General features: G+C 39.3%; 1 protein-coding gene across 5 annotated transcripts in view; it reads right to left on the reverse strand.

Moving 5' to 3' along the window:
• Nucleotides 1-23,660, reverse strand: part of LOC109427891 (protein Wnt-1) — a 267,059-nt gene that overhangs the window by 220,635 nt on the left and 22,764 nt on the right. For 2 of the 5 annotated variants that reach the window (XM_062851572.1, XM_062851571.1), the window contains exon 2: nt 22,693-23,086. The gene's annotated coding sequence lies outside the window, so the exon portion shown is untranslated. Of the gene's footprint in view, nt 1-22,692; nt 23,186-23,660 lie in introns of all 5 variants that reach the window. The other 3 variants (XM_062851574.1, XM_062851575.1, XM_062851573.1) reach the window with 3 other exon arrangements.

Raw genomic sequence — 23,660 nt, forward strand, 5'->3', positions numbered from 1 at the left:
GACGTAGAGATTTCTAAAGGAATTCCTGGATTCCTGATGGAGTTCTTGAAGGTATTCCTGGAGGTATACTTGAACAGAATCCTGGAGAACTCCTTAAAGAAATTCCTGGAGACATGCCTGTAGAAATTCCTGGAATAATCTCGAGAGAAATTCTTTGGAAAAAATCTCAGGAGGAATTCCGGAAGGATTCCCGAGAGCAATCCCTGGAGAAACCTCTATAGGAATTCTTAGAGGTATTGCTTTAGGAATTTCTCTAGGAATCTCTTTACAAGTTCCTGGAGGAATCACAGGAAGAATTCCTGAAGAAATCCAAAGAGCAATTCCTGAAGGAATTCCAGGAGGAGTTTCTGGACGAATTATTAAAGTAATACTTGGTTGGCTTTTTTTAAAGGTTTTTTTGTACAAAATTTCTAAGCAATTCCTGGAATACTTTTTAAATAATCTCTAGTAAAATGTTCTGAAAAGCATTCCTTCGGAAATACTTCGAGTATTTACAGATGGAATCTTTGGAGCAATCTCTGGCGGATTTCTGGGAGGAGTATATGAAGAAATCCCTGGAGAAATCTCTGAAAGAATACCTGCAGAAATACATCAAAATATTTCTGGAGAAATTCCTGAAGGGAACCTCGAAAAACGCACTGGAACAATCACTAGAGGAACCTCTAAAATATATCCCAGAACAAATCCCCGAAGAGATGTCTGGTGAAATTTCTAGATGAATTCTTAAAAGAATCTCTGGGGGAGTCCCTGATGGAATCACTGCAGTAAGCAATAGATAAATTCCTGGAGGAATTATTCATACGCATATAGTTTACGAAACTAGGAACAAATCTTAAACAGTCATTTTGATTCCTCAAAACTGCAATTCCGTTTTGCATATTCACATATCGGGTGGCCATGCCGCTTAAGGCTTTTTACGGCATCATCAGCATTGGCAGCCATGTTGGATATGTGACTCGAAATTTCAATGTGATAATTCTCTGCCACCAAAGCGAATATTCGTCTGAAAAAGCATCATCCTATTTGCTCACTCGCAGTGAATGCGATGATACTTTTATGCAATTCAGTATCATAATTTACATTTTATATAACTCATTTTGGTATAATAATGGCCAATTTTTCCGAACTGGCTCATTATGCAACTGAAATGAGTTGCATAATGAAAAATAGTTGTATAATGTTCATAATGCAACTCATTTGAGTTGCATTATGAACATTATGCAACTCAAATGGGTTGCATTAGGAAAAAAATCATTGCATAAAATTTTGTATGGAACTCGTTGCAAAACTCGATTTTTTCAGCACTCTTCGTATTTATCCAACTCGGCAAGCCTCGTTGGATAAATGTACGACTCGTGCTGAAAAAATCAACTTTTTGCAACCCGTTACATAAATAACTATTTCTGCTGCGTTTCTGCAGAATTGACAGTTTTTTATCACTTCAAAAACGCGAGGCAAACAATCATTGGAAAGCAAAAAGTCAATGATTCGTGTGAAAGCCTGGTGACGCATCATGACACCTTAAAAGTCATCTCAAGTCAGGCCCCCTGGGCCTCCTCCAGAAAAAAAAAACTAGCTACGTCAATGAAATAAACATTGGCGAATCACTAATGAGACCAAACTCTTTCCCACATTCTAGTTGAGAATTTTTTTTCAGATTTTCAGCAAATTTCTTGGAGTAAAATTATCGATTTCTTGCTAGCCTTTCAGTATTAGAGCTATATTCTTACCGGACTCTTGAGAACATCATTTGTATATTTTGGACGTAATCTTTGATAGAATCATGTCATCTTCTTCTTTATGGCTCTACGACCCCATTGGGACTAGCCCTGCCTCGCTTCAACTTAGTGTTCCTTGAGCACTTCCACAGTTATTAAGTGAAGGGTTTTCTTTGCCTGCCTTTGCATGAATTTGTGAGGCAAGCACAATGATAAACTATGTCCAGGGAGTAAAGGAAATTTTCCCGTCTGGAACCCCCCGTCTCCGGATAGGCGATCCACAGCCATAACCACTAGGCTAACTGGAGACCCCCATGTATCCCTAAATCATGTACCCTGTGCAAACTTTTGAACATTTTTGTAGATTCCATTTTTATTCTGACGAAATACACACACTCTACGTGTCTGTGTTGTTTTCACTTTCTTTAAGTTTTATTTTAATCAATAAAAGCAGTTACCCTAATCCGGGGTAACATTGATCGATTTGACCCACCTCATGAAAAGTTCGAATAAACTATTTTCATTGCGATAATTTCTACTTATGAATGGTTTTTCGTATACTGATATTGGTTAGATACTGAACAATATTAAATTCACGGGAATTGAGTTTCATAAACTTACAAATAAATCGTTTTTTTCCAAACTGTAATTTGTATCGCATTCGGATACATTTTCAAACATTCGTGCCTGCCATGAATAGTAGATACAATATAATGTTCGGATTCTCTGTAGTATCTCAATATGACATCCCAGAATCAAATTTTATATGCGAAGCTTTTCTAAAAGGGCTACATTTCTTTGAAATAGGCGATTTGTATAAGTTATTCTTAAAACCTTCATATATTGTCTACCTTTAGGTGTTTATCACCTAAAGTTAGTTTAAAATAACTCAAAAACTACTCAACTTGTGAGAATTTGGGTAACATATTCGAAATCAGGGACCCCGAGTTTAGTAAGTAAGGGTGTTTTGAACACAAAAGAGCATTGTTCATTTAGGTGATCAATGGCACCCCAAATCAACAAAATCAAAAATGAGTTTCAAAAGCCTATTTAAACATATATAAAAGTTTAGGAATACTTTTTAAAGTAGCTCAACACATACTAAAAGAGCCAGTACTTCTTTTAAAAATATAAATTATCTAACTTTTGCTAGTGCAAGCAAACTATTAAGGGATTATATATGTTGAGATCGAGCACAAAATCGCTTTTTTTATTTTTTTATCGTAAAGTATGGGTTCTTAAGAATGCTGTGTCAAATTTTCATAGAGAACCAAGCAGTACAAGCAAAAATATAGTTTTGCGTCTCGCTCCCTTATGGGCGCGTACTGCAAACTTGAAACTTTAAAAACGATTAGCTCGGACATATGTTTTCCAAAAACGTCGATGCGGTGACTATGATTGCGGAAACAGTTCTCAGCCGATTTCTACCAAAATTTTTTTGAATGTTCGCTACTTATGTGTCGTGTCCGGGAAGCGAGGCGCAAAACGCTATATCTTTGCTAGTACTGCTTGGATCTCTATGAAAAATAGACACAGCATTCTTAAGAACCCATACTTTACGATAAAAAAATAAAAAAAGCGATTTTGTGCTCGATCTCAACATATATCACGGTGTGTCTGGTGGAGAACATTAATTTAAAAAAATCGGTATCGCTAAGACACCCACCAAGCGAAAGCTAAGGGTCCCCCCTTTCATTTGAGACTTAAAGGAGAAAGTTCTATCGGCGGGTCTAGAACAATTTTTTTTTTTGAAAAAATATGATATTTTTTCATTTTTATTTCGAAGAACACATTTATGACAAAACACTGTTTTTCCATTGCAAGCATGGTTTTCCGACGATGTATTTTGTATATTATGTTTATTATTCTTGACATAAAAGCACAATAGTCCCATGTGAATGGGAAATCCAGCAGATGACAGTTTTGTGTTTATGGACAGTGTGGTGAAAGTACTAGAACAGTGAGTATAAAATCGAGTTATATGCTGTTCCTTTGAATTCCAATCTAGATTCCAATAATGTGTTTGCATCCTATGACATATGCGTATACGTCTTTAGGGTCTCGTATTTGACTGGCACCAGCAGGTTACCAATCGATCACCTTTACAGCATATACCGTCATTTGATTCTTCAGATTTGTGCTCTTGAAATTTCGGGGTGTGACTTCGTCATATATTCTTCTCAAACAGCTTCTCAACTTCAATGCGCGTCTGGTACTCAAGACACATGTTTTCATCCGTATTCTTCTTCTTCTTCTTCTTCTTGGCGAAACGTCCCTACAGGGACAAAGCATGCTTCTTAGCTTGTTCCATGAGCACTGTAGGAGATGTTATAAGAATAAATGAAATTGTTTGATTTGTTTGAAATATTCTTAGTTTATCTCCTACAAGCACTTTCACAGTTTTTAACTAAACCTCTTTTGCCAATTACTATTTTGCATGTGTATAGCGTGTGACTTGCACGAAAATACTGCATGCTCATTTAAGTCGAGGAAATTTCCTTCACGAAAAGGTCCTGGATTGACCGGGAATCGAACCCGTCATCCTCAGCATGGTTGTGCTGGGTACTCACGCCTTTGCAGCTGTGGCTTTATGGGCACTTTTCGTTATCAAAAACAAATCATCGGTGAGCAAAATCGGTTTACTGTTCTGGTCACTCGTTGACGCCGGTTTCCATCTGGATGGTAGTTCATGAATATTTGAGAACTTCATCTGAGCAGCCTGATCTCTGGGTTTTGCCCGCAAATATTCAGCAACCTCAGCAACTTTATGAGAAGTCTGAATGATGTTCAACAAGTTTCAATGTACTTCAGCTTTAGTGCAAACATGCTGCTTGCCTTTGATCATCTTCCTGTAGCATCTAGAACACAACTGCAACGAGCAATTTCTTTCTGCGTCATCGGTAGTAGCGCTAGATCTGCCACGTTTGCCCTTTATGAGAAGTTGTAGTTCTTGCAAAACTACATATTTCACAAACAAGGACCGCAACTCCATGTAGAAGGTTTCAAATAATATGTAAGCTCATAGAGAGTAAACCTAATGGGTATATTCGCCATCATTGAATGAGATAAATTTAAATGAGCAAGTCCGAACTTTTTTGTGGGGTAGTACTAACTACTATCTCTGATATCTTTTAGAAAAAAAATTTCATAATATCAACAACCTGCAAGTAGAAACAAGAACAAGTTAAGGCATTTTCAATCCGTTCTGATTAATATGTATGTGCTCAGACATGTGTACTTTAATGTAAAACATGTGTATATGTCAATAAAGCTGTAGAATTGAATGAAAAGTTGCTAACTCGTCTATAATGTCATGATGCTAGCAGAAGATGTGGAGCGGACCTGGTGTGATGGTTAGAACACTTGACTATCACGCCGAGGATCTGGGATCGAGTCCTACTCCCGACAAACTCGCAAAATGTGAGTTCTTCCTTCGATAGAGAAGTGAAGCGTGGGTTCCGAGATGAACTAGCCAAGGGCTAAAAATCTCGTAAATACAGATTAACCCTTATGTGGCCGACAGGGTACCCGGGTACCCAGCGCCCATTTAAAAAGCACGGTATAGAAAAAAGCAAAAAGTTTGTCGGACACATAACGGTTAAAAAAATAGCAAAAGATCAAACTATTGATAACCGACAGATTAGCACATTGTTCTTACTACATATACCGTTAGACATGTAGCATTAATTATTCTGTTTTTGTCAGTTGAGTAAGGCTACCTGTTCACAAAGATATACTGTTACTAATATTTTTTATGTCTAATTACCCGTTTTTAGACAATTTTACTAAACAAATCTAAAACAGTGAATATTAACTGCTTTCGATGATTATTGTGGCGGAAAAACACTTCTTCAAACACAAAACGTACTCTTTGGTTTGGTTTTCCTTGTCACTTAGGGGGCTCTTGTCGTAGTTGTTTCTTTAAAAGTAAGGAGCTATACCTAACTGCAATAGTCTAAATTAACTAAAAATGTTTAAGTCTTAGGTACCATAAAGGTGCACAAATTGAACAAATACCGGCATGTGATAATTGTATCCGAGCCACGGCATACAAGGATATAAGACAGACCATCACTTTGATAAAATTGGTGTGGAGTTCTAGATCGTTTTATTCATTTGAACGATTTAAATTGCATCATCAAAAAACTTTCAGTTTTCCAAAATGGATTACCTTACAAATGTTGTGCCCCGTTATCCGAGCTACCTTGATGTATGTTCTATTTTTGTTGACATTACTCAGCCTACTTTGATCGTAAAACTGTTAAATCATAAGACACTGTCAATAAAAAATAAGGAAATTGCAGCCGCAATAACTACTTCCACATAAAAGGCGAAGTTTATTTGTATATAGAGTAAGGTGGGGCAAAAGTTCGACCTTAGTTGATAATTCAACCTATTTCAAAAAATCGAAGCAGATAAAAATAAATAAATACCATGTGGCGATTCTACCATCCATGAGCTAAAATTTTGCTGAACAAAGTTACGCCAAATGTCTTTCCAATTTTGAGTTACAACACTTTTTATATGTGTGTGTTTTATTCGAACTCTTGCCCCACCACTGGGGCAAAAGTTCGAATCTAGTGTTTGTGGAATTTCGCTAACCGTAGCACACTATTTTGACACTTTGGTAATAGAAATACCTGAAACCACTTGGTATTTGATGTTAGAACTGGAATACACTTTAAAATTCGATTTGGATTTTACCCAAATCAGGGTTAAATTTGCTGCACCAAAAATTAGTAGTTTTCCGCCAAATTCATATTAAACAACATTTTTTTACAACTTTAATCGAATTTTCTCACTAATTCCATCACTCTTAGAGATAATATGTGCATTTTGCGAAATTTTAGGTTTATACCTAAAGTTGCCACATGACTCGAACTTTTGCCCCACAATTCGAACTTTTGCCCCACTATGTGTAAAATACGATTTCCAAATCTTTTTTGTAAAAAGTTATACATGCTAGAGCATCTTCAAAATATACCTAATTACGCCCCAAAATAAAATATCGAATTCGATTTCATTAAAATTTCATTGCATGCGTTGGAAGGGCCATCGCATGTTACAATTTTTTGATCAAAAACCAACATTTTGTCTTAAGTTCTCGAAATATTGATCAATTTTCATAATTTTTGGTGTGAAAGATTCTTTTTCAAAAAGGGTTCGAACAACCTTAACACCCGAAAGAAATAATTTGAATTGAGCTCAAAAACTTCAAAAGAAACTCTTGCCCCACTCGAACTTTTGCCCCACTTTACTCGATGCCCAGATACTGCTGAAATTCTATTCAACTGCCTTAAATATTTTTTTTTGCACTTTATGTCTACGCAATATTTTGTAAGGAAAAGTTTTGATTTTTGATTTGACCCGTTTACTCTTTTAAAAGGACACGTTACTAATGGGCGACTTCATGCAAGCCCATTTGGCTACAATCAAGGTTGAGAAAAAAACACAAGCCTCAAAGATAGAAATATTTGAAAAAAAAAACCGATTTTTTTAAATTAATTTTGTTCTACCAGACACACCGTGTATATAATCCCTTAATAGTTCGCTTGCACTAGCAAAAGTTACATAATTTACATAAAAAGAATAATAAATCGATTTTGTGCTTGATGTCAACATATATAACCGCTTAAAGAAAGATTGATAAAAATGACCAATGTTACCCCGATTACGATAATCAATAAGCGCGAGGTTGATACGTGTTATTCATCATCATTTGCCTAAAAAATTTGGGAATGCAAATCTCTATTTCCAGTAGACTGCTCTAACTGAAAATTTAGTCGATTGTCGATTGAGTCTTGTACAAAGTTATTTATTGTAATAGGGTCCGCTTTTGTAATGTACATATCTGAAAGTGAGTGTGATCCATATTTTCAAATAAATTATAAACCAAACTTATTTATTTGCAAGAATAAGTATAAAAAATTTTCGAAACAGTTGAAGATCTATCAATGTAGAACAAGCGTGCTGAAGACAGTTTTAATGTTGCTTTAACATTAACTGATCTAAAGCTTTTTTTTTTAAAGTTAGCTTAGGGTGATTCAAGAAAATAAGGAGAATAGTATATTATGGACTTGCTTTCGTCATCCCTATCTTTTGACGATTTTTTTGTTTTCATTGTCTTTCGGTCGAACTTTGACCAAGCATTCAAGTTCATCATACTACAGTACTGTTGGAAGGCGTAACGTACAAGGTTAAAAGTCTCAAAAACTGTGAATATTTAAAAGGAGAGCCAAAAATGTCTTTTGAATATGGGATAACAAAATCGGGTCACTTATGCTGTTGCTTTCACTATATGTAAACACTAACTGCTAGGTATATGTAAACATCTGTAACTGCTGAAAAAAAATTTTGATGTTACATTTTATGCTGAACTTGTGCCAGTCTAAGTGCCATAGGTAGCGAACATATAATTTTTCACGCTTCGTCGCATAACATTTAATTATGATATGCGCATTCACGTTAGTCCTCCACCCGATAGATTGTGATGAGTCTCGCGGCTCCCGTGCTATCTGGGAACGGTCCCATCCAATCTCGCCGAGTTGACTTCGGTTCTTCTGCCAGGCGGCTTGCAAGAAGTGCGAATCGGCTGGCATGCGTGAAACCTTGGCATGACTTTTTATGCAGTAAAAATATTAATTACCACAGTTATTTACAGTAAATTAAACCACAAAATTATGCTGGCTGGCTACGCTGGCTGGCTGGCTGACTGACTGAGGACTGGTTCTGGTTGGGTTAGGCGTTAGGCGCGCGATAGGGATACCACCACGAACCAGCCCAGAAGAGACGACAGCGCAGTGGCGTGGTTTTGCTAACACAGCACGAACAAATTGAGATTGTGTTTTAATGACGGGCAACAAAGCGGAATGCGTGTATAACAAAGCCGCCAAGTGGGACGTCTTCCTGGAATGGCCTGTGAAATGCCGCCCTGGCTGCTTCCGACAAACCTGTGAACAACTTCATTATAGGTCTCACAGGAAGGAGAGAAAAATGTCGACCAATCTTCGAATTGCGAATCATTTATGCGCGTCACGCAATCATTGACTTCTTCATCCTTAAGAAATCAGTTTGGCGAGATTTTACTTTAACATTTTATCAACAAGATTTTTAGCACTCCAGACTTTGGAAGTATGTTGAGATTTATGGTAGTATCCTTGGAAGTTAAGTTATTTCTCAATCACCAGATGGGAGGGCCCATATATAGCCAGTGGCAGTGGCACAGAGGTAAACGCACAGGTTTACAACAAAGCCATGCTGAGAGTAACATGTTCGATTCCCTGTCAGTTCAGGAGCTTTCGGTAAAGTAAACTTTCTTGACTTCCTTGGGCATAGGAAATCTTCAAGCATGTCACAAGATATATACATGCAAAATGGTCACTGGAAGCGGAAACTCTTTAGTTTGTAACTATATGAGTACTCATTGAAGCTGAGAAGCAGGATTTAGCCCAGTGAGGACAGCTTCACTTCAAAGGTTATGTTGCCACCTGTAGCAAAATGAGCCTCTGCTGTCCACTAAATGCATCAAATCAATTTGAAAGTTTTAATAGCGCAGAAAAATATCTACCCCTGAAATCATCTGTGAACCAGAGAAACACAACACAGCATTCATGAACCGAAGATCCAAATTGCTGTCGGATGCGGATGGAAATTCCATCCGCGGCTCCCCAGGCAGATCATCATCATCGACATCAAACGGTGTTTCAAGTGCTAACTTCCACGAAAGCCCCGAAGACACTTTTAGACCTAGACGTCCGAGAAAGATAAACAAAACATTTGGAGAAGTACACGAAACGTGCATTACGTTGGTTGCTGGGAATAATGTCAATGTAAATAATTGTTTATCGAGTTTGAAATGTACCGATAGATGGATTGTGCGCGCGGGTTGGTTGCGCCGCTTTGCGTTGAGAAGGGTTGGGTGGTTCAAAAGACCGTTGAACTAACTCCCAAGCAACTTGGTTGCGCCTTTTCATGTGAGTTGGGGGGGAAAGGTAAAATGCGCTCCATTTCAAGGGTCGAATTGTACAGCCCAAGTGGCGTTAGTCCAAGAACCTTACTTTCGTAAGGGGAATTTCTATCTAGGAAACCTTGTGAATCCGGTGTTTGCTAGTTTCAGTAAAAATGAAATGGCAAACTCACGTGTCATGCCTCGAGCATGTGTGCTTGTCAACAACGCAATCGTTGCTACACTCATCTCTGAACTAACTACTAGAGATGTATGTGCTATCACAATGGGTGTATCTGTTGGAAACCTCAACAGGAAATACGTTTATTGTTCGGTTTATTTACCGCATGATGAACCATCCCCTACGGATGCTTTCAAGCATGTCATTGCATACTGCACTTCAAAATTATTGGTAGTGATGCCAATGCTCACCATATAATCTGGGGCAGCTCAGACATCAATTTGAGAGGCTCCAGTTTGATGGAATACTTAAGTAGTACAGATCTTGGATTACTTAACATAGGCAACCGCCCAACTTCATGGTATCTGGTAGAGAGGAAGTGTTAGACATAACAGTTTGCTCTAGCAGAATTAGTCACGAGCTGACCAATTGGCATGTGTCAGATGAAGAATCTTTATCTGACCATCGCTACATTGTAACAAGATACTTACGGGGCAGACCAACCGAAACGTCAAAACTAAACGATACGATACGGAACCTTATGTTTCAGTACACCTGTGCCGTAGGTATCCTGATCACCGGGTTCGATAGCAGAAGTGAAGCGGTTCTCAGCTTTCAGACGAAATGGAACTCAACTTACCGAGGACTGATCTTCTGTAACGGACGAGATTGACCAATACGTGTATGTGTATGTGTGTGTTGTTGTTATAGTTGCATGCCTCTTCGATCGCTGGAAATATTGTGAAAAAGCAGTTTGATTGCTAAGTGTTTATTCTGCATTCACAAACAGTTAAGTGCATTTTGATACGCTTGTTTTGATGAAATAGTGCATTTTTGGCCTACGTCCACGGATCGACATCATTTGCTTGTTTATTTTCTTGGAAGAACGAATGCTATCTCGCCGATGATTATTTCTACCTACACAAAGCACATCTGATATATACATAGCCATCGCCGATCGTTTTACCGACCACCCCGCCATCTGGTCGTGAAGTAGCGTATATTGTTCGTGCGGATAGGATTTACCAAACTGGAGAATGGATGATTACTGCAGCGCTTGCAAATTGGAATTCCGCACAGAAGATATTGTTGTGTCCTGCGACGGCCAATGCGAAGATCGCCGCAGTTTCCATGCAAAGTGCATGGGTCTATCCTACGACGAGGGATGCGCATGTCTACATCCAAGCATATTTTGGATGTGCGACTCCTGCAGGGATTACATCGCAAAAGGACGTTTTCGCAAAACTGCCACCGATAAGAACAGCAATGAGTACGCAGCTAAGAGTGACTTTGATATTTTGAAAACGGAAGTTAAACTAATGAGTGAAACGTTATCGAAAGTGGAAAAGAAGCTAACTGCAGAGCCTCGTACTTCAATTCGTCATCACGAAAATCTGCCTTGTCCAGACAATCAGTCTATCCCACTTGCATCTAGTTCTGTATATATTAGTGAAATGACCGCAAACAGTTGTACCGATCCGATCAATCTTTATGTAACGAACATTGCAACTGATGTAACTGAGGATGAACTAAAGCTAATGGTTTGCGAATCCATAGGCGCGGAAGAAGTGTTAAGTGTGAAACGCTTAGTACCTCCGTGGAAAAACGTTTCCATGCTAGACTATGTATCGTACAAAGTATCTGTCGAAGCAAAATTTCGTAACTCGGCTCTGAAAAAAACGAATTGGCCTAGAGAAGTGTGGTGTCGCGAGTTTAGAGATTATTCTAATATAGCATGGCGACCTTCGCACCGGACTTTTTAAGCTCATGTATTGTTTCTTTCAATAGCAGTTTGTAGTTCTCTGTACTTAGTTTATTTCTTATGTGTCATTTGATTTGTATTTTTGTTACTGCAACATGCATTTTTTATTTATGTTTAAGATAAGCAATCTGTACGACCCAGTCGAAGATCAAGTAAATAAATAAAAAAAAAAATACCCTAAGAGATGGAAGTAACAAATCCGCTTTAGCGCCAACACGCTTTACAGCGTGATGCGGAAATGCGCGTTTCAAGGATGCCCAGCTAACTCCCCAGGGCGGGTCTACCGATCGCGGGACCAAACTCAAAAATCTCAAAATATCAAACTAACTGACGTCACCAAATCTTTACAGTACTTCACTTACTACAATAGGTTGTATGGTTTGCAAAATGGTTGGATAGTATAATTTTTCCGGAATATTGGCGTTAGGAGGTTAGTATTGTGTGTACAATGGTTTTAAATTACAAGCTAAGCGGTCTGACCTTGATCTTCAACTCAGAAGGTTTGGTGATGCTGGAGAACGACTTGACGATCGTCGACGATGAAGGCGTGGCGAATGATCGTGGATTCGGATCGGTGAGCCGAAGGATGATGAACGTGCACGTGAACTGGATATCTGGCGGCAAGCTGGTGTTGTCGACGAACCAGGCTAGAGCGGCCCAACAACGGAGACGGAACGCTGTGATTCACACGTCACACTGCACACCTGTTGGCAGCGGGGCTAGCGCGAGGGCGCCGGTGAATGATCGCGTCGGGCCAGTCACGTGTGATGAAACTTACGGCGGTTTGCTTTTGGCAATCGGGGTAGAACACGTGTGCGCAGTGTGTTTCAGCGGTTTGGCTGTTGAAGCGGACTAGGGTGGCCCAGCGACGAAAATAGAACGCTGTGATTCACACTTCTCACTGAACGACTGTTTGCAGTGGGGCTAGCGCGAAGGCGCCGGTGAATGCTCGCGTCGGGCCAGTCACGTGTGGTGAACCGATTTGACGGCGCTCAAAGAAGAACACTATTGCGCAGCGGGCTTCAGTTGCTCAGGGCGTTTGCACGGGCGCTTACGAAGGACGCGCTGCACTCGTGATGATCCGAGTGGGTATTGTTCTTCAACAATAGGCGTTTAGCACTGAGCACGTGGGAGGGCGGCGATCACGTAGGCCGGTCGATGGAACACAAAGGCTGCGGTGGTTTGCACGCCGTTTTTGCCACGGTTATGGCCACTACAAATCTGCCCGCAATTAAAACCTTCGTTCGAAGGCTTTGACCTTCGAACAAAATCACCTTTAGAATCACATTTGATCGAAATTAGCATCACTTAATTACCTGTATTACACAGCTTTTTGGGGCAACTAGATTTGGCTTCGCTTTTCGTTCAACTTAGCAATTACGACACTGTAGGAGGGAATTTTATTCTAAATTATAGTTTGAACTCACTGCTCTACGCTTTTTGCAAATTACCGTTGTGGTTTAACAATCTTTCACTGCGAACTTCTCTCACTACTTGGTAGTTAATCTTTCGGCTTAACTTTGGCTAACGAACTGTCTCACTTTAAGATCAACTTGGGAATGATCTGTCTTGCACATGTGAGGCATCAAGAGACCCTCGAACTGTTGGGTGGAAATTGCGCCAACATGTGTCACCTCCTGATTGGTTAATCCAGTTATTTAATATCAGAGAAATTTGAGAGTGGAATTTTTGTGCTCAAATCTAAATTTATACACTGAAAAACAAGAAAACTCAAGTTTGAGTATTTTTAAACTCACTTTTGAGTTCTTTTTTGCATCCTATTTCATTCGCTCTCTTTATTGTTGTCAAAGAGTAAATAGCAAAACAACCCAACTTTGAGAGTTCGATGCGGAAAGCCAAAATTGAGTAAGTGACATAGAACCGAAAGTTGAGTAATTTTAACTGATGGTTGAGTAAAAAGAACATCGACTTTAGGTACTTTGGCCGCCCAAGCAACACACATGGCTACAAAACAGTCACGGCAGCGTATGTAAGGGTTGCGCAGTAAGTCACAGTGACTTCTGTGCAACCCTTACATACGCTGCCGTGACTGTTTTGTAACCATGTGTGTTGCTTGGGCGAATACGCCTAAATGCAAACTACCTACCTCAACATCGACTTCACCAACTCAAAATTGGCTTCCCGCACGCAACCTCGAAGTTGGGTGGATTGAACTCACTTTTGGGTGCTTTCGTTTCTCCGTGTACGTTTCACGTGGTTTGGTTCTTGTCTGGGCTAGAATCTCAGTCGGACTAATTGAAACGTTACGTGGTGTAACGCTTGCCTAATCCATATTAAATTATGAAGCATATCAAACTGAAAGCTTTGAATTACTTCAATAGCTTCGCTACGCGATCGGTTACAACATCTTGGTTGAACATGTGAATGCTACTTCGCAAACTTTGCGTTTCAGGAACCCCCGGTCAACCAACTGGGATCTCTTTACCAATTTGGTTGCAGCCAAATTTCATGGATGCTCACCATCAATTGACACTCCAATTGAAGTGATTTAGATGATGCCGTTGATAGGGGCATCTGGGGTAATACGCACTGTCGAGGCAAAACGCACCCCCTTTGTTTTTCAGGGATCATCGGTTTTAGAGCTTTGAAACCTTATCAGTCTAATAGAACGTCTTAATAAATGAGCATCTGGAAAATTTTACATATCTGCGTTACGTAATTAGTGAGAAAAATGAATAAAATTGAAAAGCACGATTCTGATGTAATTTTCCCGATCGTTTGTCGAATGATTTGATGGTGAAAACCGACCAAACATCTAATGCTGTTGTGTTTATTCAGTTCATTGAGGGCAATGCTAAGCATAGGAAAAATAACTTAAACAGTAATCTACGTAAATTATATGTTTTAAACTATTTTATTTTTTACTATTGATTGGGGCAATATGCACTCCATTGGTTGGGGCAAAACGCACCTATAGAAAACAAGCTGTAATAATATCTATGAGTGCTCTGTAAGTAATCGCAAACAAAATCTAGCTATTGTTTGTCTTAAAACCTTATAAAACATGCATTTTGTCTAAGAAGTAAAAAGATTTCTAAACTCGACGGTGCATCTTGCCTCAATGTTGTGGTGCGTCTTGCCCCTTTGTTTGAGTGCATCCTGCCCCATTGTTGTAGTGCATTTTACCCCGAGCAAGGGTGCATACTGCCCCGCATAAACATACGAAGCCGTAATGTTAGTCTTTACAAAAAACGTTATTTACAAGAGCTGAACTGTATTAAGGCTGAAATTTTGTTTGGTTTCTCTTAGAATGAAAGTATATGCAATGAATGCATGTATTAAACCAATAAATTATTGCCTTTTTATATGCATTTGGACGCATCTTCCTTACTACAACGGCCTTCATCATGGAAGTTTTTGAAGAAGCTTGCCCTCTGCGGTCTGTGAAGACCACAAGAGGAACCACTTAGTGGAATTCTGATCTGGCGAAGCTCAGAAAACAATGTAGAAAAAGTTAGAACGACGTTCGGCTGGATCGGAGGCTTTCAGGTCGGCTCGCAAGGCCTACCAGAAAGCTCTTCGGTCTGCTGAACAATCCGGCTGGAAAAACATTTGTACAAATGTTTCCAGTCCGAGTGAAGCCAGTTGATTGAACAAAATCCTTGCAAAATCTAAGGATTTTCAAGTGAACGAACTTCGTTTGCCAAATGGTGATTTCACTTCCTCTGATGAGGAAGTTTTGGAATGTTTATTCAGTACACACTTCCCCGGATGTGTGGATATTACATCTTTCGGATGAACTTGATGTCTTTTCTTGTAGTTATGATTCTTTAGGCTCGGAGTATCATAACTTTAGAATCGATTGAGTGGACACTTAATAGCTTTGCTCCTTTCAAATCTCCTGGGGCAGATGGGATTTATCCTATTTTGCTTCAAAAAGGATTTGATCATTTCAAACATGTTTTGAAACAACTACTTGTTTGCAGTTTTGCTACAGGGTATATTCCCAAATCCTGGCGGGATATTACTGTAAAGTTTATTCCGAAAGTGGGTCGCGCGTCGTATGAAGAAGCAGAGCTTCAGACCTATCAGTTTGACCTCTTTTCTTCTGAAATGCTTAGAACGCATTGTCGATCATCACATCCGTGATGTTCATCTGGCCAATGTGCCTCTTCATGTGAACCAACATGCTTACCAATCTGGAAAGTCCACTGTGACTCTGTAACCTGCTCCTCTGCCTTGATGACTGTGGCAGGTGACTATTGCTTTCGCGTAATGAGCTGATGATAAATGCTCTCAGCCACACCAATTGACACAGGAGTTTTAGTCGATTATTACCATGTCAATCACTACACTAAACAACAATTACAACAGAACATTGTCATCGGATCAATCGTTGGCAATGATCGATTGATCGCGCCGCATGCCTCAATGGATGCTCTGCTGGGCGCAAACTGCTTTTGCAAATTAAATTAATTTAAAATCCACCCGACATCACCTGAAGTAATACACCTGTTCATCCCACCTAAACCCGATTCAAAACGTTGCCATAAAAACAAGTCATTGGTATCAGTAACCCTAACATAAGTGCTCATTCTCTGATAAGAGCAAGAGTTATTACTCGTCACGAAGGCCGATCTACAATGAGTACCACCAAACTGTATACCACTCACGAGAGCACACATGCCATAGCCAAAAAATCTTTGTAAGAGACAACTATCAGTTATTGGTTTACCGTCAAACAGACCCCAATAGTGCGAATCGTTGTGTGACTCTATCCATCTAGTTGTCTGACCAATGTGAGTTGGCTATAGTGTTTGGTGCAAACTGGCAAATTTATTGTGTTTCTTGTATCTATAAAACGGTGAAGAAGAAGTGATGCCTAAAATGGACTTGCTGATGGATGAGCAAGAGTGAGCATAAGATGAGATCGGTAAGAAATAAGAAAAATATAACAAACGTGATGTCTAGCAATATCCCAAACTATACAAAATTAAACCACTAATGCCATCCGATGCCTACAAAAGGCCTTTCTTTTGAACCAGCAAAAATCTGGTGGTGAACACCCTGTTGAATGGTGGTGATGTCGTGGTGTAAGAACGTTCATGGCGTGCAAAGCAGCGGGGTGGCCGGCATGGTGCCGGTGGTCTTTACCCCCAGAACTGTCCGGACAGAGCAGATCGCTTCGCTGACGCCGAGGGATACACCATTACACTGCACCACACACCAACAGAACCGTAGGATAAGCGTAATTAGGCTAAGACCACAATAAACGTAAGTACACACCCCATTGATCATTCCTATTTTTGTGAGATTTGAACTTCTATCTTGGTTTGGGATGGCTCGTTAGTTCAGCGTTGGTTCCGCCTTTCTAGAACCTGGTTCTTGCTGTGGGTCAAGAAAGTGGGTCGGGGGACCGATACTCACAGGAACCGCTCTGTTTTATCAACTTTTGTCTCTTGGTCTCATGCACCCTCTGCATAGAGGTGACAACTCTTTTACACAAAGTTGTTTACGATATCGAGAAGGCAATCGCTCAAAAACAATCCTGCTTTGGGTGTTTTCTTAGATATCGAGGGTGCCTTTGACAACGTGCCATACTGGAAGCCGCACGGGGTCATGGCATATCGCCTATGATTTCCAATTGGATTCACCAAATGCTTAAAAACCGACATCTCTTCTCGACATTGCGTCAAGCGGCGATTACAAAATTGAGTGTTTGTGGATGCCCCCAAGGGGCATCTTATCTCGACTTTTGTAAAATCTCGTAGCAGATACGCTATTGAGGCAACTCAATAATAGTGGTTTTGCCGACGACTACCTAACATTGTTAGTCGGTATGTGCATCAGCACCCTTTTCGACCTAATGCAAAACGCTCTTCAGGTAGTTGAGGGTTGGTGTCGCCAATATGTCCTATCGGTAAATCCGAGTAAAACATCTATTGTTATTTTCACGGAAAAGCGAAACCGTAATGGTGTCGACCTTTACGTCTCTTTGATTCTGAAATCAATGTGACTGAACAGTAGGTTGTCCCAAAATTGCACATGGTCGAAAAGCTTGGGGGCTCACCCTGTAAATGATAGCTATGGGTGTTAGAAACAAACTTTTGTAAGACGGCAGCTTTTAAAAATGACGTTTAGAGGTCGCCCCGGCGAGATTTTTGAAAAATGGCCATTTTTCGTTATAAATTTCATACAAATATTTTTTACCGTACAAAAATTGGCAATACCCACTATTTTTATATTTTTACAGCTTGATATGGATCTAAACTTCTTGGGAAAAATAATTAACGACATGTTTTGCAGGTAACTTTTTGATACTGAATTTTTGAATTTACTAAAATTTGTCATTTTTTGATATACTTTGCATTTTACCCATCATAAAAAGTATCTGAACCTAAAGCTAATTTAAAGCAATTTCCATAAAAAGATAGAAAATTTTATGAGGAAAAACTTTGCCGCAGACAGCATGGCGTTTTTTCTATCCGTTTTAGAGTTATTCACAATATACTGTTTGGTGTAATTTGGATTTTTAGGTTTAAAAAAAAATCACAAAAGAACTGCCCAAAAACACATACAAAGTAAAAAATTACGTATGCTCAACAAGTTTTTGTCTTGATTGTGTTTAGGAATTATGGTAGCATCATTCATTGAATTTTTGTTTCCGTTGACAAATCCATTTTCTTTGATCTAGAAAGGCACCTACTAGCGAGAAACTTTATCATTAGGTACCATTTTGAGATGCCTCAGTATGCCATGGCATTTATAACGGTTATGTACTGACAATAGGGCACTGCACGAAATTCTCTCCTTCTTTTTCACTCTTACAGATATTTTGTAAACAACAACGCCACGAAACGTCAAAATCCCATACAAAATCAAAACAATGCAGTGCCCTATGGTTTATACGAGCATAATACACAATCAAACGCACGGCACATTTTCTACATCATTTAAAAGGTGATACATTCCGCAAAACATGTCGATTTTGTTTTTCAAAGATGTTGTTCAAATCGTTCAAAGACATGAATAAAACGTTCTAGTAGTCCCTACCTATCATTTTGATCAACAGATAGGACAATAAAAATGACGTCACTTGTTTACGTCCAAAACTGTTGTTTACCAATAATAGCCTAACTTGTCTTATTGTATGCCGTGTATGTGTTCAAATCAAAATGTTCTTGGATAACATTACGTTAACTCACTGGTTCAGCTCATCCCACCCGTTTCAATTTGCCTCGGTGTATCTTATTTTCGGAGTTGATAAGATAGTTCAAATCAGTAGATGTAAAAAAAGACATGCCCTGCTTTTTAGAATGTCTTGAATTGGAACTTAGTATCTAAAAATTGGTATTCTTACGTAAGATGTTCGTAAACGCGATTTGAATTTGGCATGGATCAACGTATTCGCCTTTATGCACTTTGCCACTGTTTCCAGGGCTGTTTCACTGGTCCAGGACTCATACGTCTTCATGTAGAAAAATAATTGAGAATATCGACAGGAAAGTAAGATAAACGCGAAAATATGGCTCAACATTTTGTGGAGAATATCTTTAAAAATCAATAGGCTGTACGAAGCTTGCCAAGAGAGCTAGCTTTTTAAGAAATCTTTGCTAGATAATTTCTATATGAAGGGATTGAATAACAAAAAATAAAAATCAAATAATGATGTCACCATAATTCCATAACACAATCAAGACAAAAACTTATTGAGCATATGTGATTTTTTACTTTGTATGTGATTTTGGGAAGTTCTTACATGTGACATTTTTAGAAAAATATCTAAAAATTCAAATTTCACCAAATAGTAAACTGTGAATAACTCTAAAACGGATAGAAAAAACGCCATGCTGTCTTTGGCAATGTTTTTCCTCATAAAATTTCCTATCTTTTTATGGAAGTTGTTTTAAATTAGCTTTAGGTTCAGATACTTTTTATGATGGGTAAAATGCAAAGTATATCAAAAAACGACAAATTTTAGTAAATTCAAAAAATCAGTATCAAAAAGTTACTTGCAAAACATGTCATTAATTATTTTTCCCAAGAAGTTTGGATCCATATCAAGCTGTAAAAAATATAAAAATAGTGGGTATTGCCATTTTTTGTACGGTAAAAAATATTTGTATGAAATTTATTACGAAAAATGGCCATTTTTCAAAAATCTCGCTGGGGCGACCTCTAAACGTCATTTTTGAAAGTTGCCGTCATACAAAAGTTTGTTTCTAACACCCATAGCTATCATTTGCAGGGTGAGCCACCAAGCTTTTTGACCATGTGCAATTTTGGGACAGCCTACTGAACAGGTAAAGTACGTTGGAGTCATTCTTGATTCCAAGCTTTCCTGGACACCTCATGTTGAGTTCAGAATCAAGAAAGCTTGTATGGCCTTCGGGCAATGCCGGCGAACCTTTCCAATCAAAATTAGGCCATCTCCAAAGGATGTGCTTAATGGCGATGTCTGAAGCGTTCTCTTCAACTCCCACGGCAGCGCTCGAAGTTCTCTTTGACGTTGCTCCACTACACATTCATCTCAAACAAGAAGCACTTTCTTGTACTTACCGTCTATGGGTACCTACTCGGTTTACTAGAGGAAACTCCTGTGAACCGCAGTTCAACACACACCTCGTTGTTTCCACTTTTGGTGAATTGGGACAAAATTGTCCTTGCTCCAAGTGATCTTACAATTGCTTGTCCACGGGAAGAGTGGACATCTGGTTATCTGGAGAGAAGTATTTCAGACGGCATCGTAATGTTACACTGATGGCTCCCTTCTCGAAGGTCGAGCAGGTGCTGGTGTTTATTCTCGTGAGATAAGGCTGCATCAGGCTTATTCACTTGGTAGACACTGCACCGTTTTTCAGGCCGTAATCTTCGCTTTTATGTGCGGAGTGCAATCAGCACTTCAGCAGCACGTAATGGGCAAAGTAATATACTTCTGTTCAGATAGCCAGGCTGCTTTTAAAGCACTTGCTTCGGCCAACTCTAGGTCGAAGATAGTTATCGCTTGTCGCACTCAAATCGAGGAGCTGAATTCAGCAAACGCTGTTCACCTTGTATGGGTGCCTAACCATTCTTCCATCGCTGGAAATGAATTGGCTCGTACTGGCTCGTACTGGAGCATCACATGACTTCATTGGCCCTGAGCCAGCTATTCCGGTATCCAAGTGTTGGGTAAAACTTCAGATTGACACCTGGGCTGCCACTCAGCACAGGCAATACTGGAATAGTTTGGAGTCATGTCGTCAAACAAAATTGTATTGTACTGAGCCATCTCTAGGGGTGGCAAAGTATCTAACAAATCTGTCAAAGCAGAATTGCAGCATGCTGGTCAAAGCATTGACTGGCCACTGCCGACTCAATTAACACATGGCGAATATTCAGCAAGCTGATTCATTTGCCTGTGATAGCTGTGAATCCGATTATGGAACTTCGTATCATTTAATATGTAACTATCCAGTTTTTGCGCAATTGCGTTTCCGAGTACTCGGAAAACACTTATTAAGTGAAACTGACTTCAGAAACCTGAATCTTCAGGACGTTCTGTTGTTCTTGATCCGCTGCGGTAAAGAGCTATAGGCTCTCTTTACGCTTTATGCGTTATTACAGTGTCCTTTTCAGGACGCTATGTGAACCAATTGTAGTACGCTTTTGCGAGTATGACGATCCTATTCCCTTACCTGCCCTTTCCCATGTCCTATCCTTTTTCCTTCCCTTCTCCGTCAGGCAAATGATGAAAAGGCTCGTGTTCATGGTGATGGCACAAATTTCCCAAATGGAGGAGAACGTGCCTCTGGAGCCGACCTACTGATACATGATACCTGATACATTAGACAACGGACAACACACATAACACCCAGTGGAGAATTTTCCGTATGACGAAAAGTTTTCCCCGACTGGCGTTACCGCCACTAATACGATTATGAATTGCACAAGGACATTTAAGAGAATAATTCAAATTGTAATTCTACTATGTTCTACAAAGGCAAACAATATTAACCACATACATTAGGATACTTGATTTTACGAATGCATTCATTTGTAGCAGTGTGTGGAGGTCGAAAAGTGCTTTAAGGAAATATGATTCAACTTGTATGTTAGAGGTGTTTAGATCATCGTATGGTTTTATAACAATGACGTGGCATATTTCGTTATGATTTACAAACAGAGAAATGTAAGAAAAATGACGACAAAAAAAAAGATTTCGATTTGAGCACAATTCCGTTTTTGGCAACTGAACATATAAATGTTGTTGCCAAAATCGGATTCCCACTGTATATGCTATTAGAAACATTCAAGATCGAAAAACATTACCGAAAACGCGTATGGAAAATAGAACCCTAAAATTTGAGATTTCAAGCAGATCACTTAAATGTGTCTACTGATACCAGAAAATAACTGAATACCTATGTAATACATATGTCTCTATTTTTCTACGACCTACAGTTACTGAATGTTTTAGTATTATTTTATTTGAAGTTTGTATCTTCATTTTCAAGATTATGCAGGACACCAAAGTTTAACGTGGACAGGCTTTAAAGATTTGGGTAACTTAGAATATCTCAATTTTTTTCAGAAGATTCATTGGCTGCAGTAGCCTACATATCGTAGCTTTGTATGATGTACAAAAATACGGTTGCACCCGTAGACTTCATTATGTAAAAATAACAGTTTTGATGACCGAGCATATCCGAGAAAAACAAGGTTCAAAATTGAGTTATTAGCAGCATGTGCCCAAAACAGGTCTCCACTGCCTATTTATTTTCAGACCCCATCGAAGCATCGCAGGTAATGTGCTAATATATACTTTTTTTTAACAAAGACGCATATAACACAATCTCCCCATATCTCTCCTCAGTTGCATTGTCGGAAGGATCCGACGGACGGATGGATCTGTGCCGAGAAGAAATGTTTCTATCCTCAGCCAGCAATGCGTGGCAGCAATTGTGGAATCTGTGCTGCGCGTAAGGGTAGACCGGGTATGCAATGCATCCAGGCCGCCCGGCACTATATGTGTGCTTATCGACTTACCCTACCCTCTCCCCGACCCCTCCTCATACAGACAGGCGCGGGCGCGGGCATTAGAAAGATAGTTGGGAAAATTTAAATACCATTAATTAACACAAACCTTTTCGGAGTTGTCGGTGTTGCTTAATGAACTTTTCTCTCCCCTGGTTCAGCTTCTCTCCTTTGTACCGGGAGCTCCACTGGTGCCGTTCGACTGATGCTGGAGTGGGGGGCGCTTCGTTGAGTTGAGTTGAGGTCCACAGTTTGTTGGCTGGCCGCGCAGGTCGGAACTCTTTTAATCTGAATAGATTTTTCTTCTTTCTCAATGTTTAGAAATTGTCGGAAAATATACACGCCGCACTGCACTTGGACTCAAATGGGTACACAAACACTTGGTGGAGTCGTTACGACTTTCACATTACAGTTGCATTACGCGCTTGGTGGCGGAATGTAAACTCGCTGCTCCTCTATGTGTTTTCCTAGATATACCGTATTTTACTCACGTTGGATCATTTCTGTTTCAAATATACAATGGCAATTTAGGTACTTGGATGTTGGTTCAAAAGTCGATTTCACTCCACACAGCTCAGCTGGACGGCCTAAAATTAAGCTAACTAGAGCTAATTGAATGCACACTCTTATTACACCACAGAGATATTTGAATATGAACTATGCAAGCCTTGAGCTGTGGCGTTCACTTTTATTGACTGATATTAACCAAATGAGAGTAGCGATTTGCAGAGGCCTTGAACAGATGGAAGGTATGAATACAACAATTTTTGAAAGAATTGGCGAATTTGAAAAATCTCTATAGTCGTAAAAAGATAAGTTTAATCAGTTGATGTCATCGACCAAAAGTTTGGGATCACCCATCAATATGGGGGGCAAATCAGGCAAAAGTTTAAGGTCACATTAGTAAAACATGGAAAAATTAATTGATGATACTTCATCATCTTTAGCTCAATTTTAATGCTTTCTTTTTTCTCACTTTCAAGATAATATTCTAAATTTGCGTATGATGCTTTTAATTTAAAGTGTTTTTTGTTTTTTTTTATACACAAAAATATAAAGTTAACACATTTTATCACT

Source organism: Aedes albopictus, chromosome 2 (assembly GCF_035046485.1).
Source record: "Aedes albopictus strain Foshan chromosome 2, AalbF5, whole genome shotgun sequence".
Taxonomy (NCBI): Eukaryota; Metazoa; Arthropoda; class Insecta; order Diptera; family Culicidae; genus Aedes; species Aedes albopictus.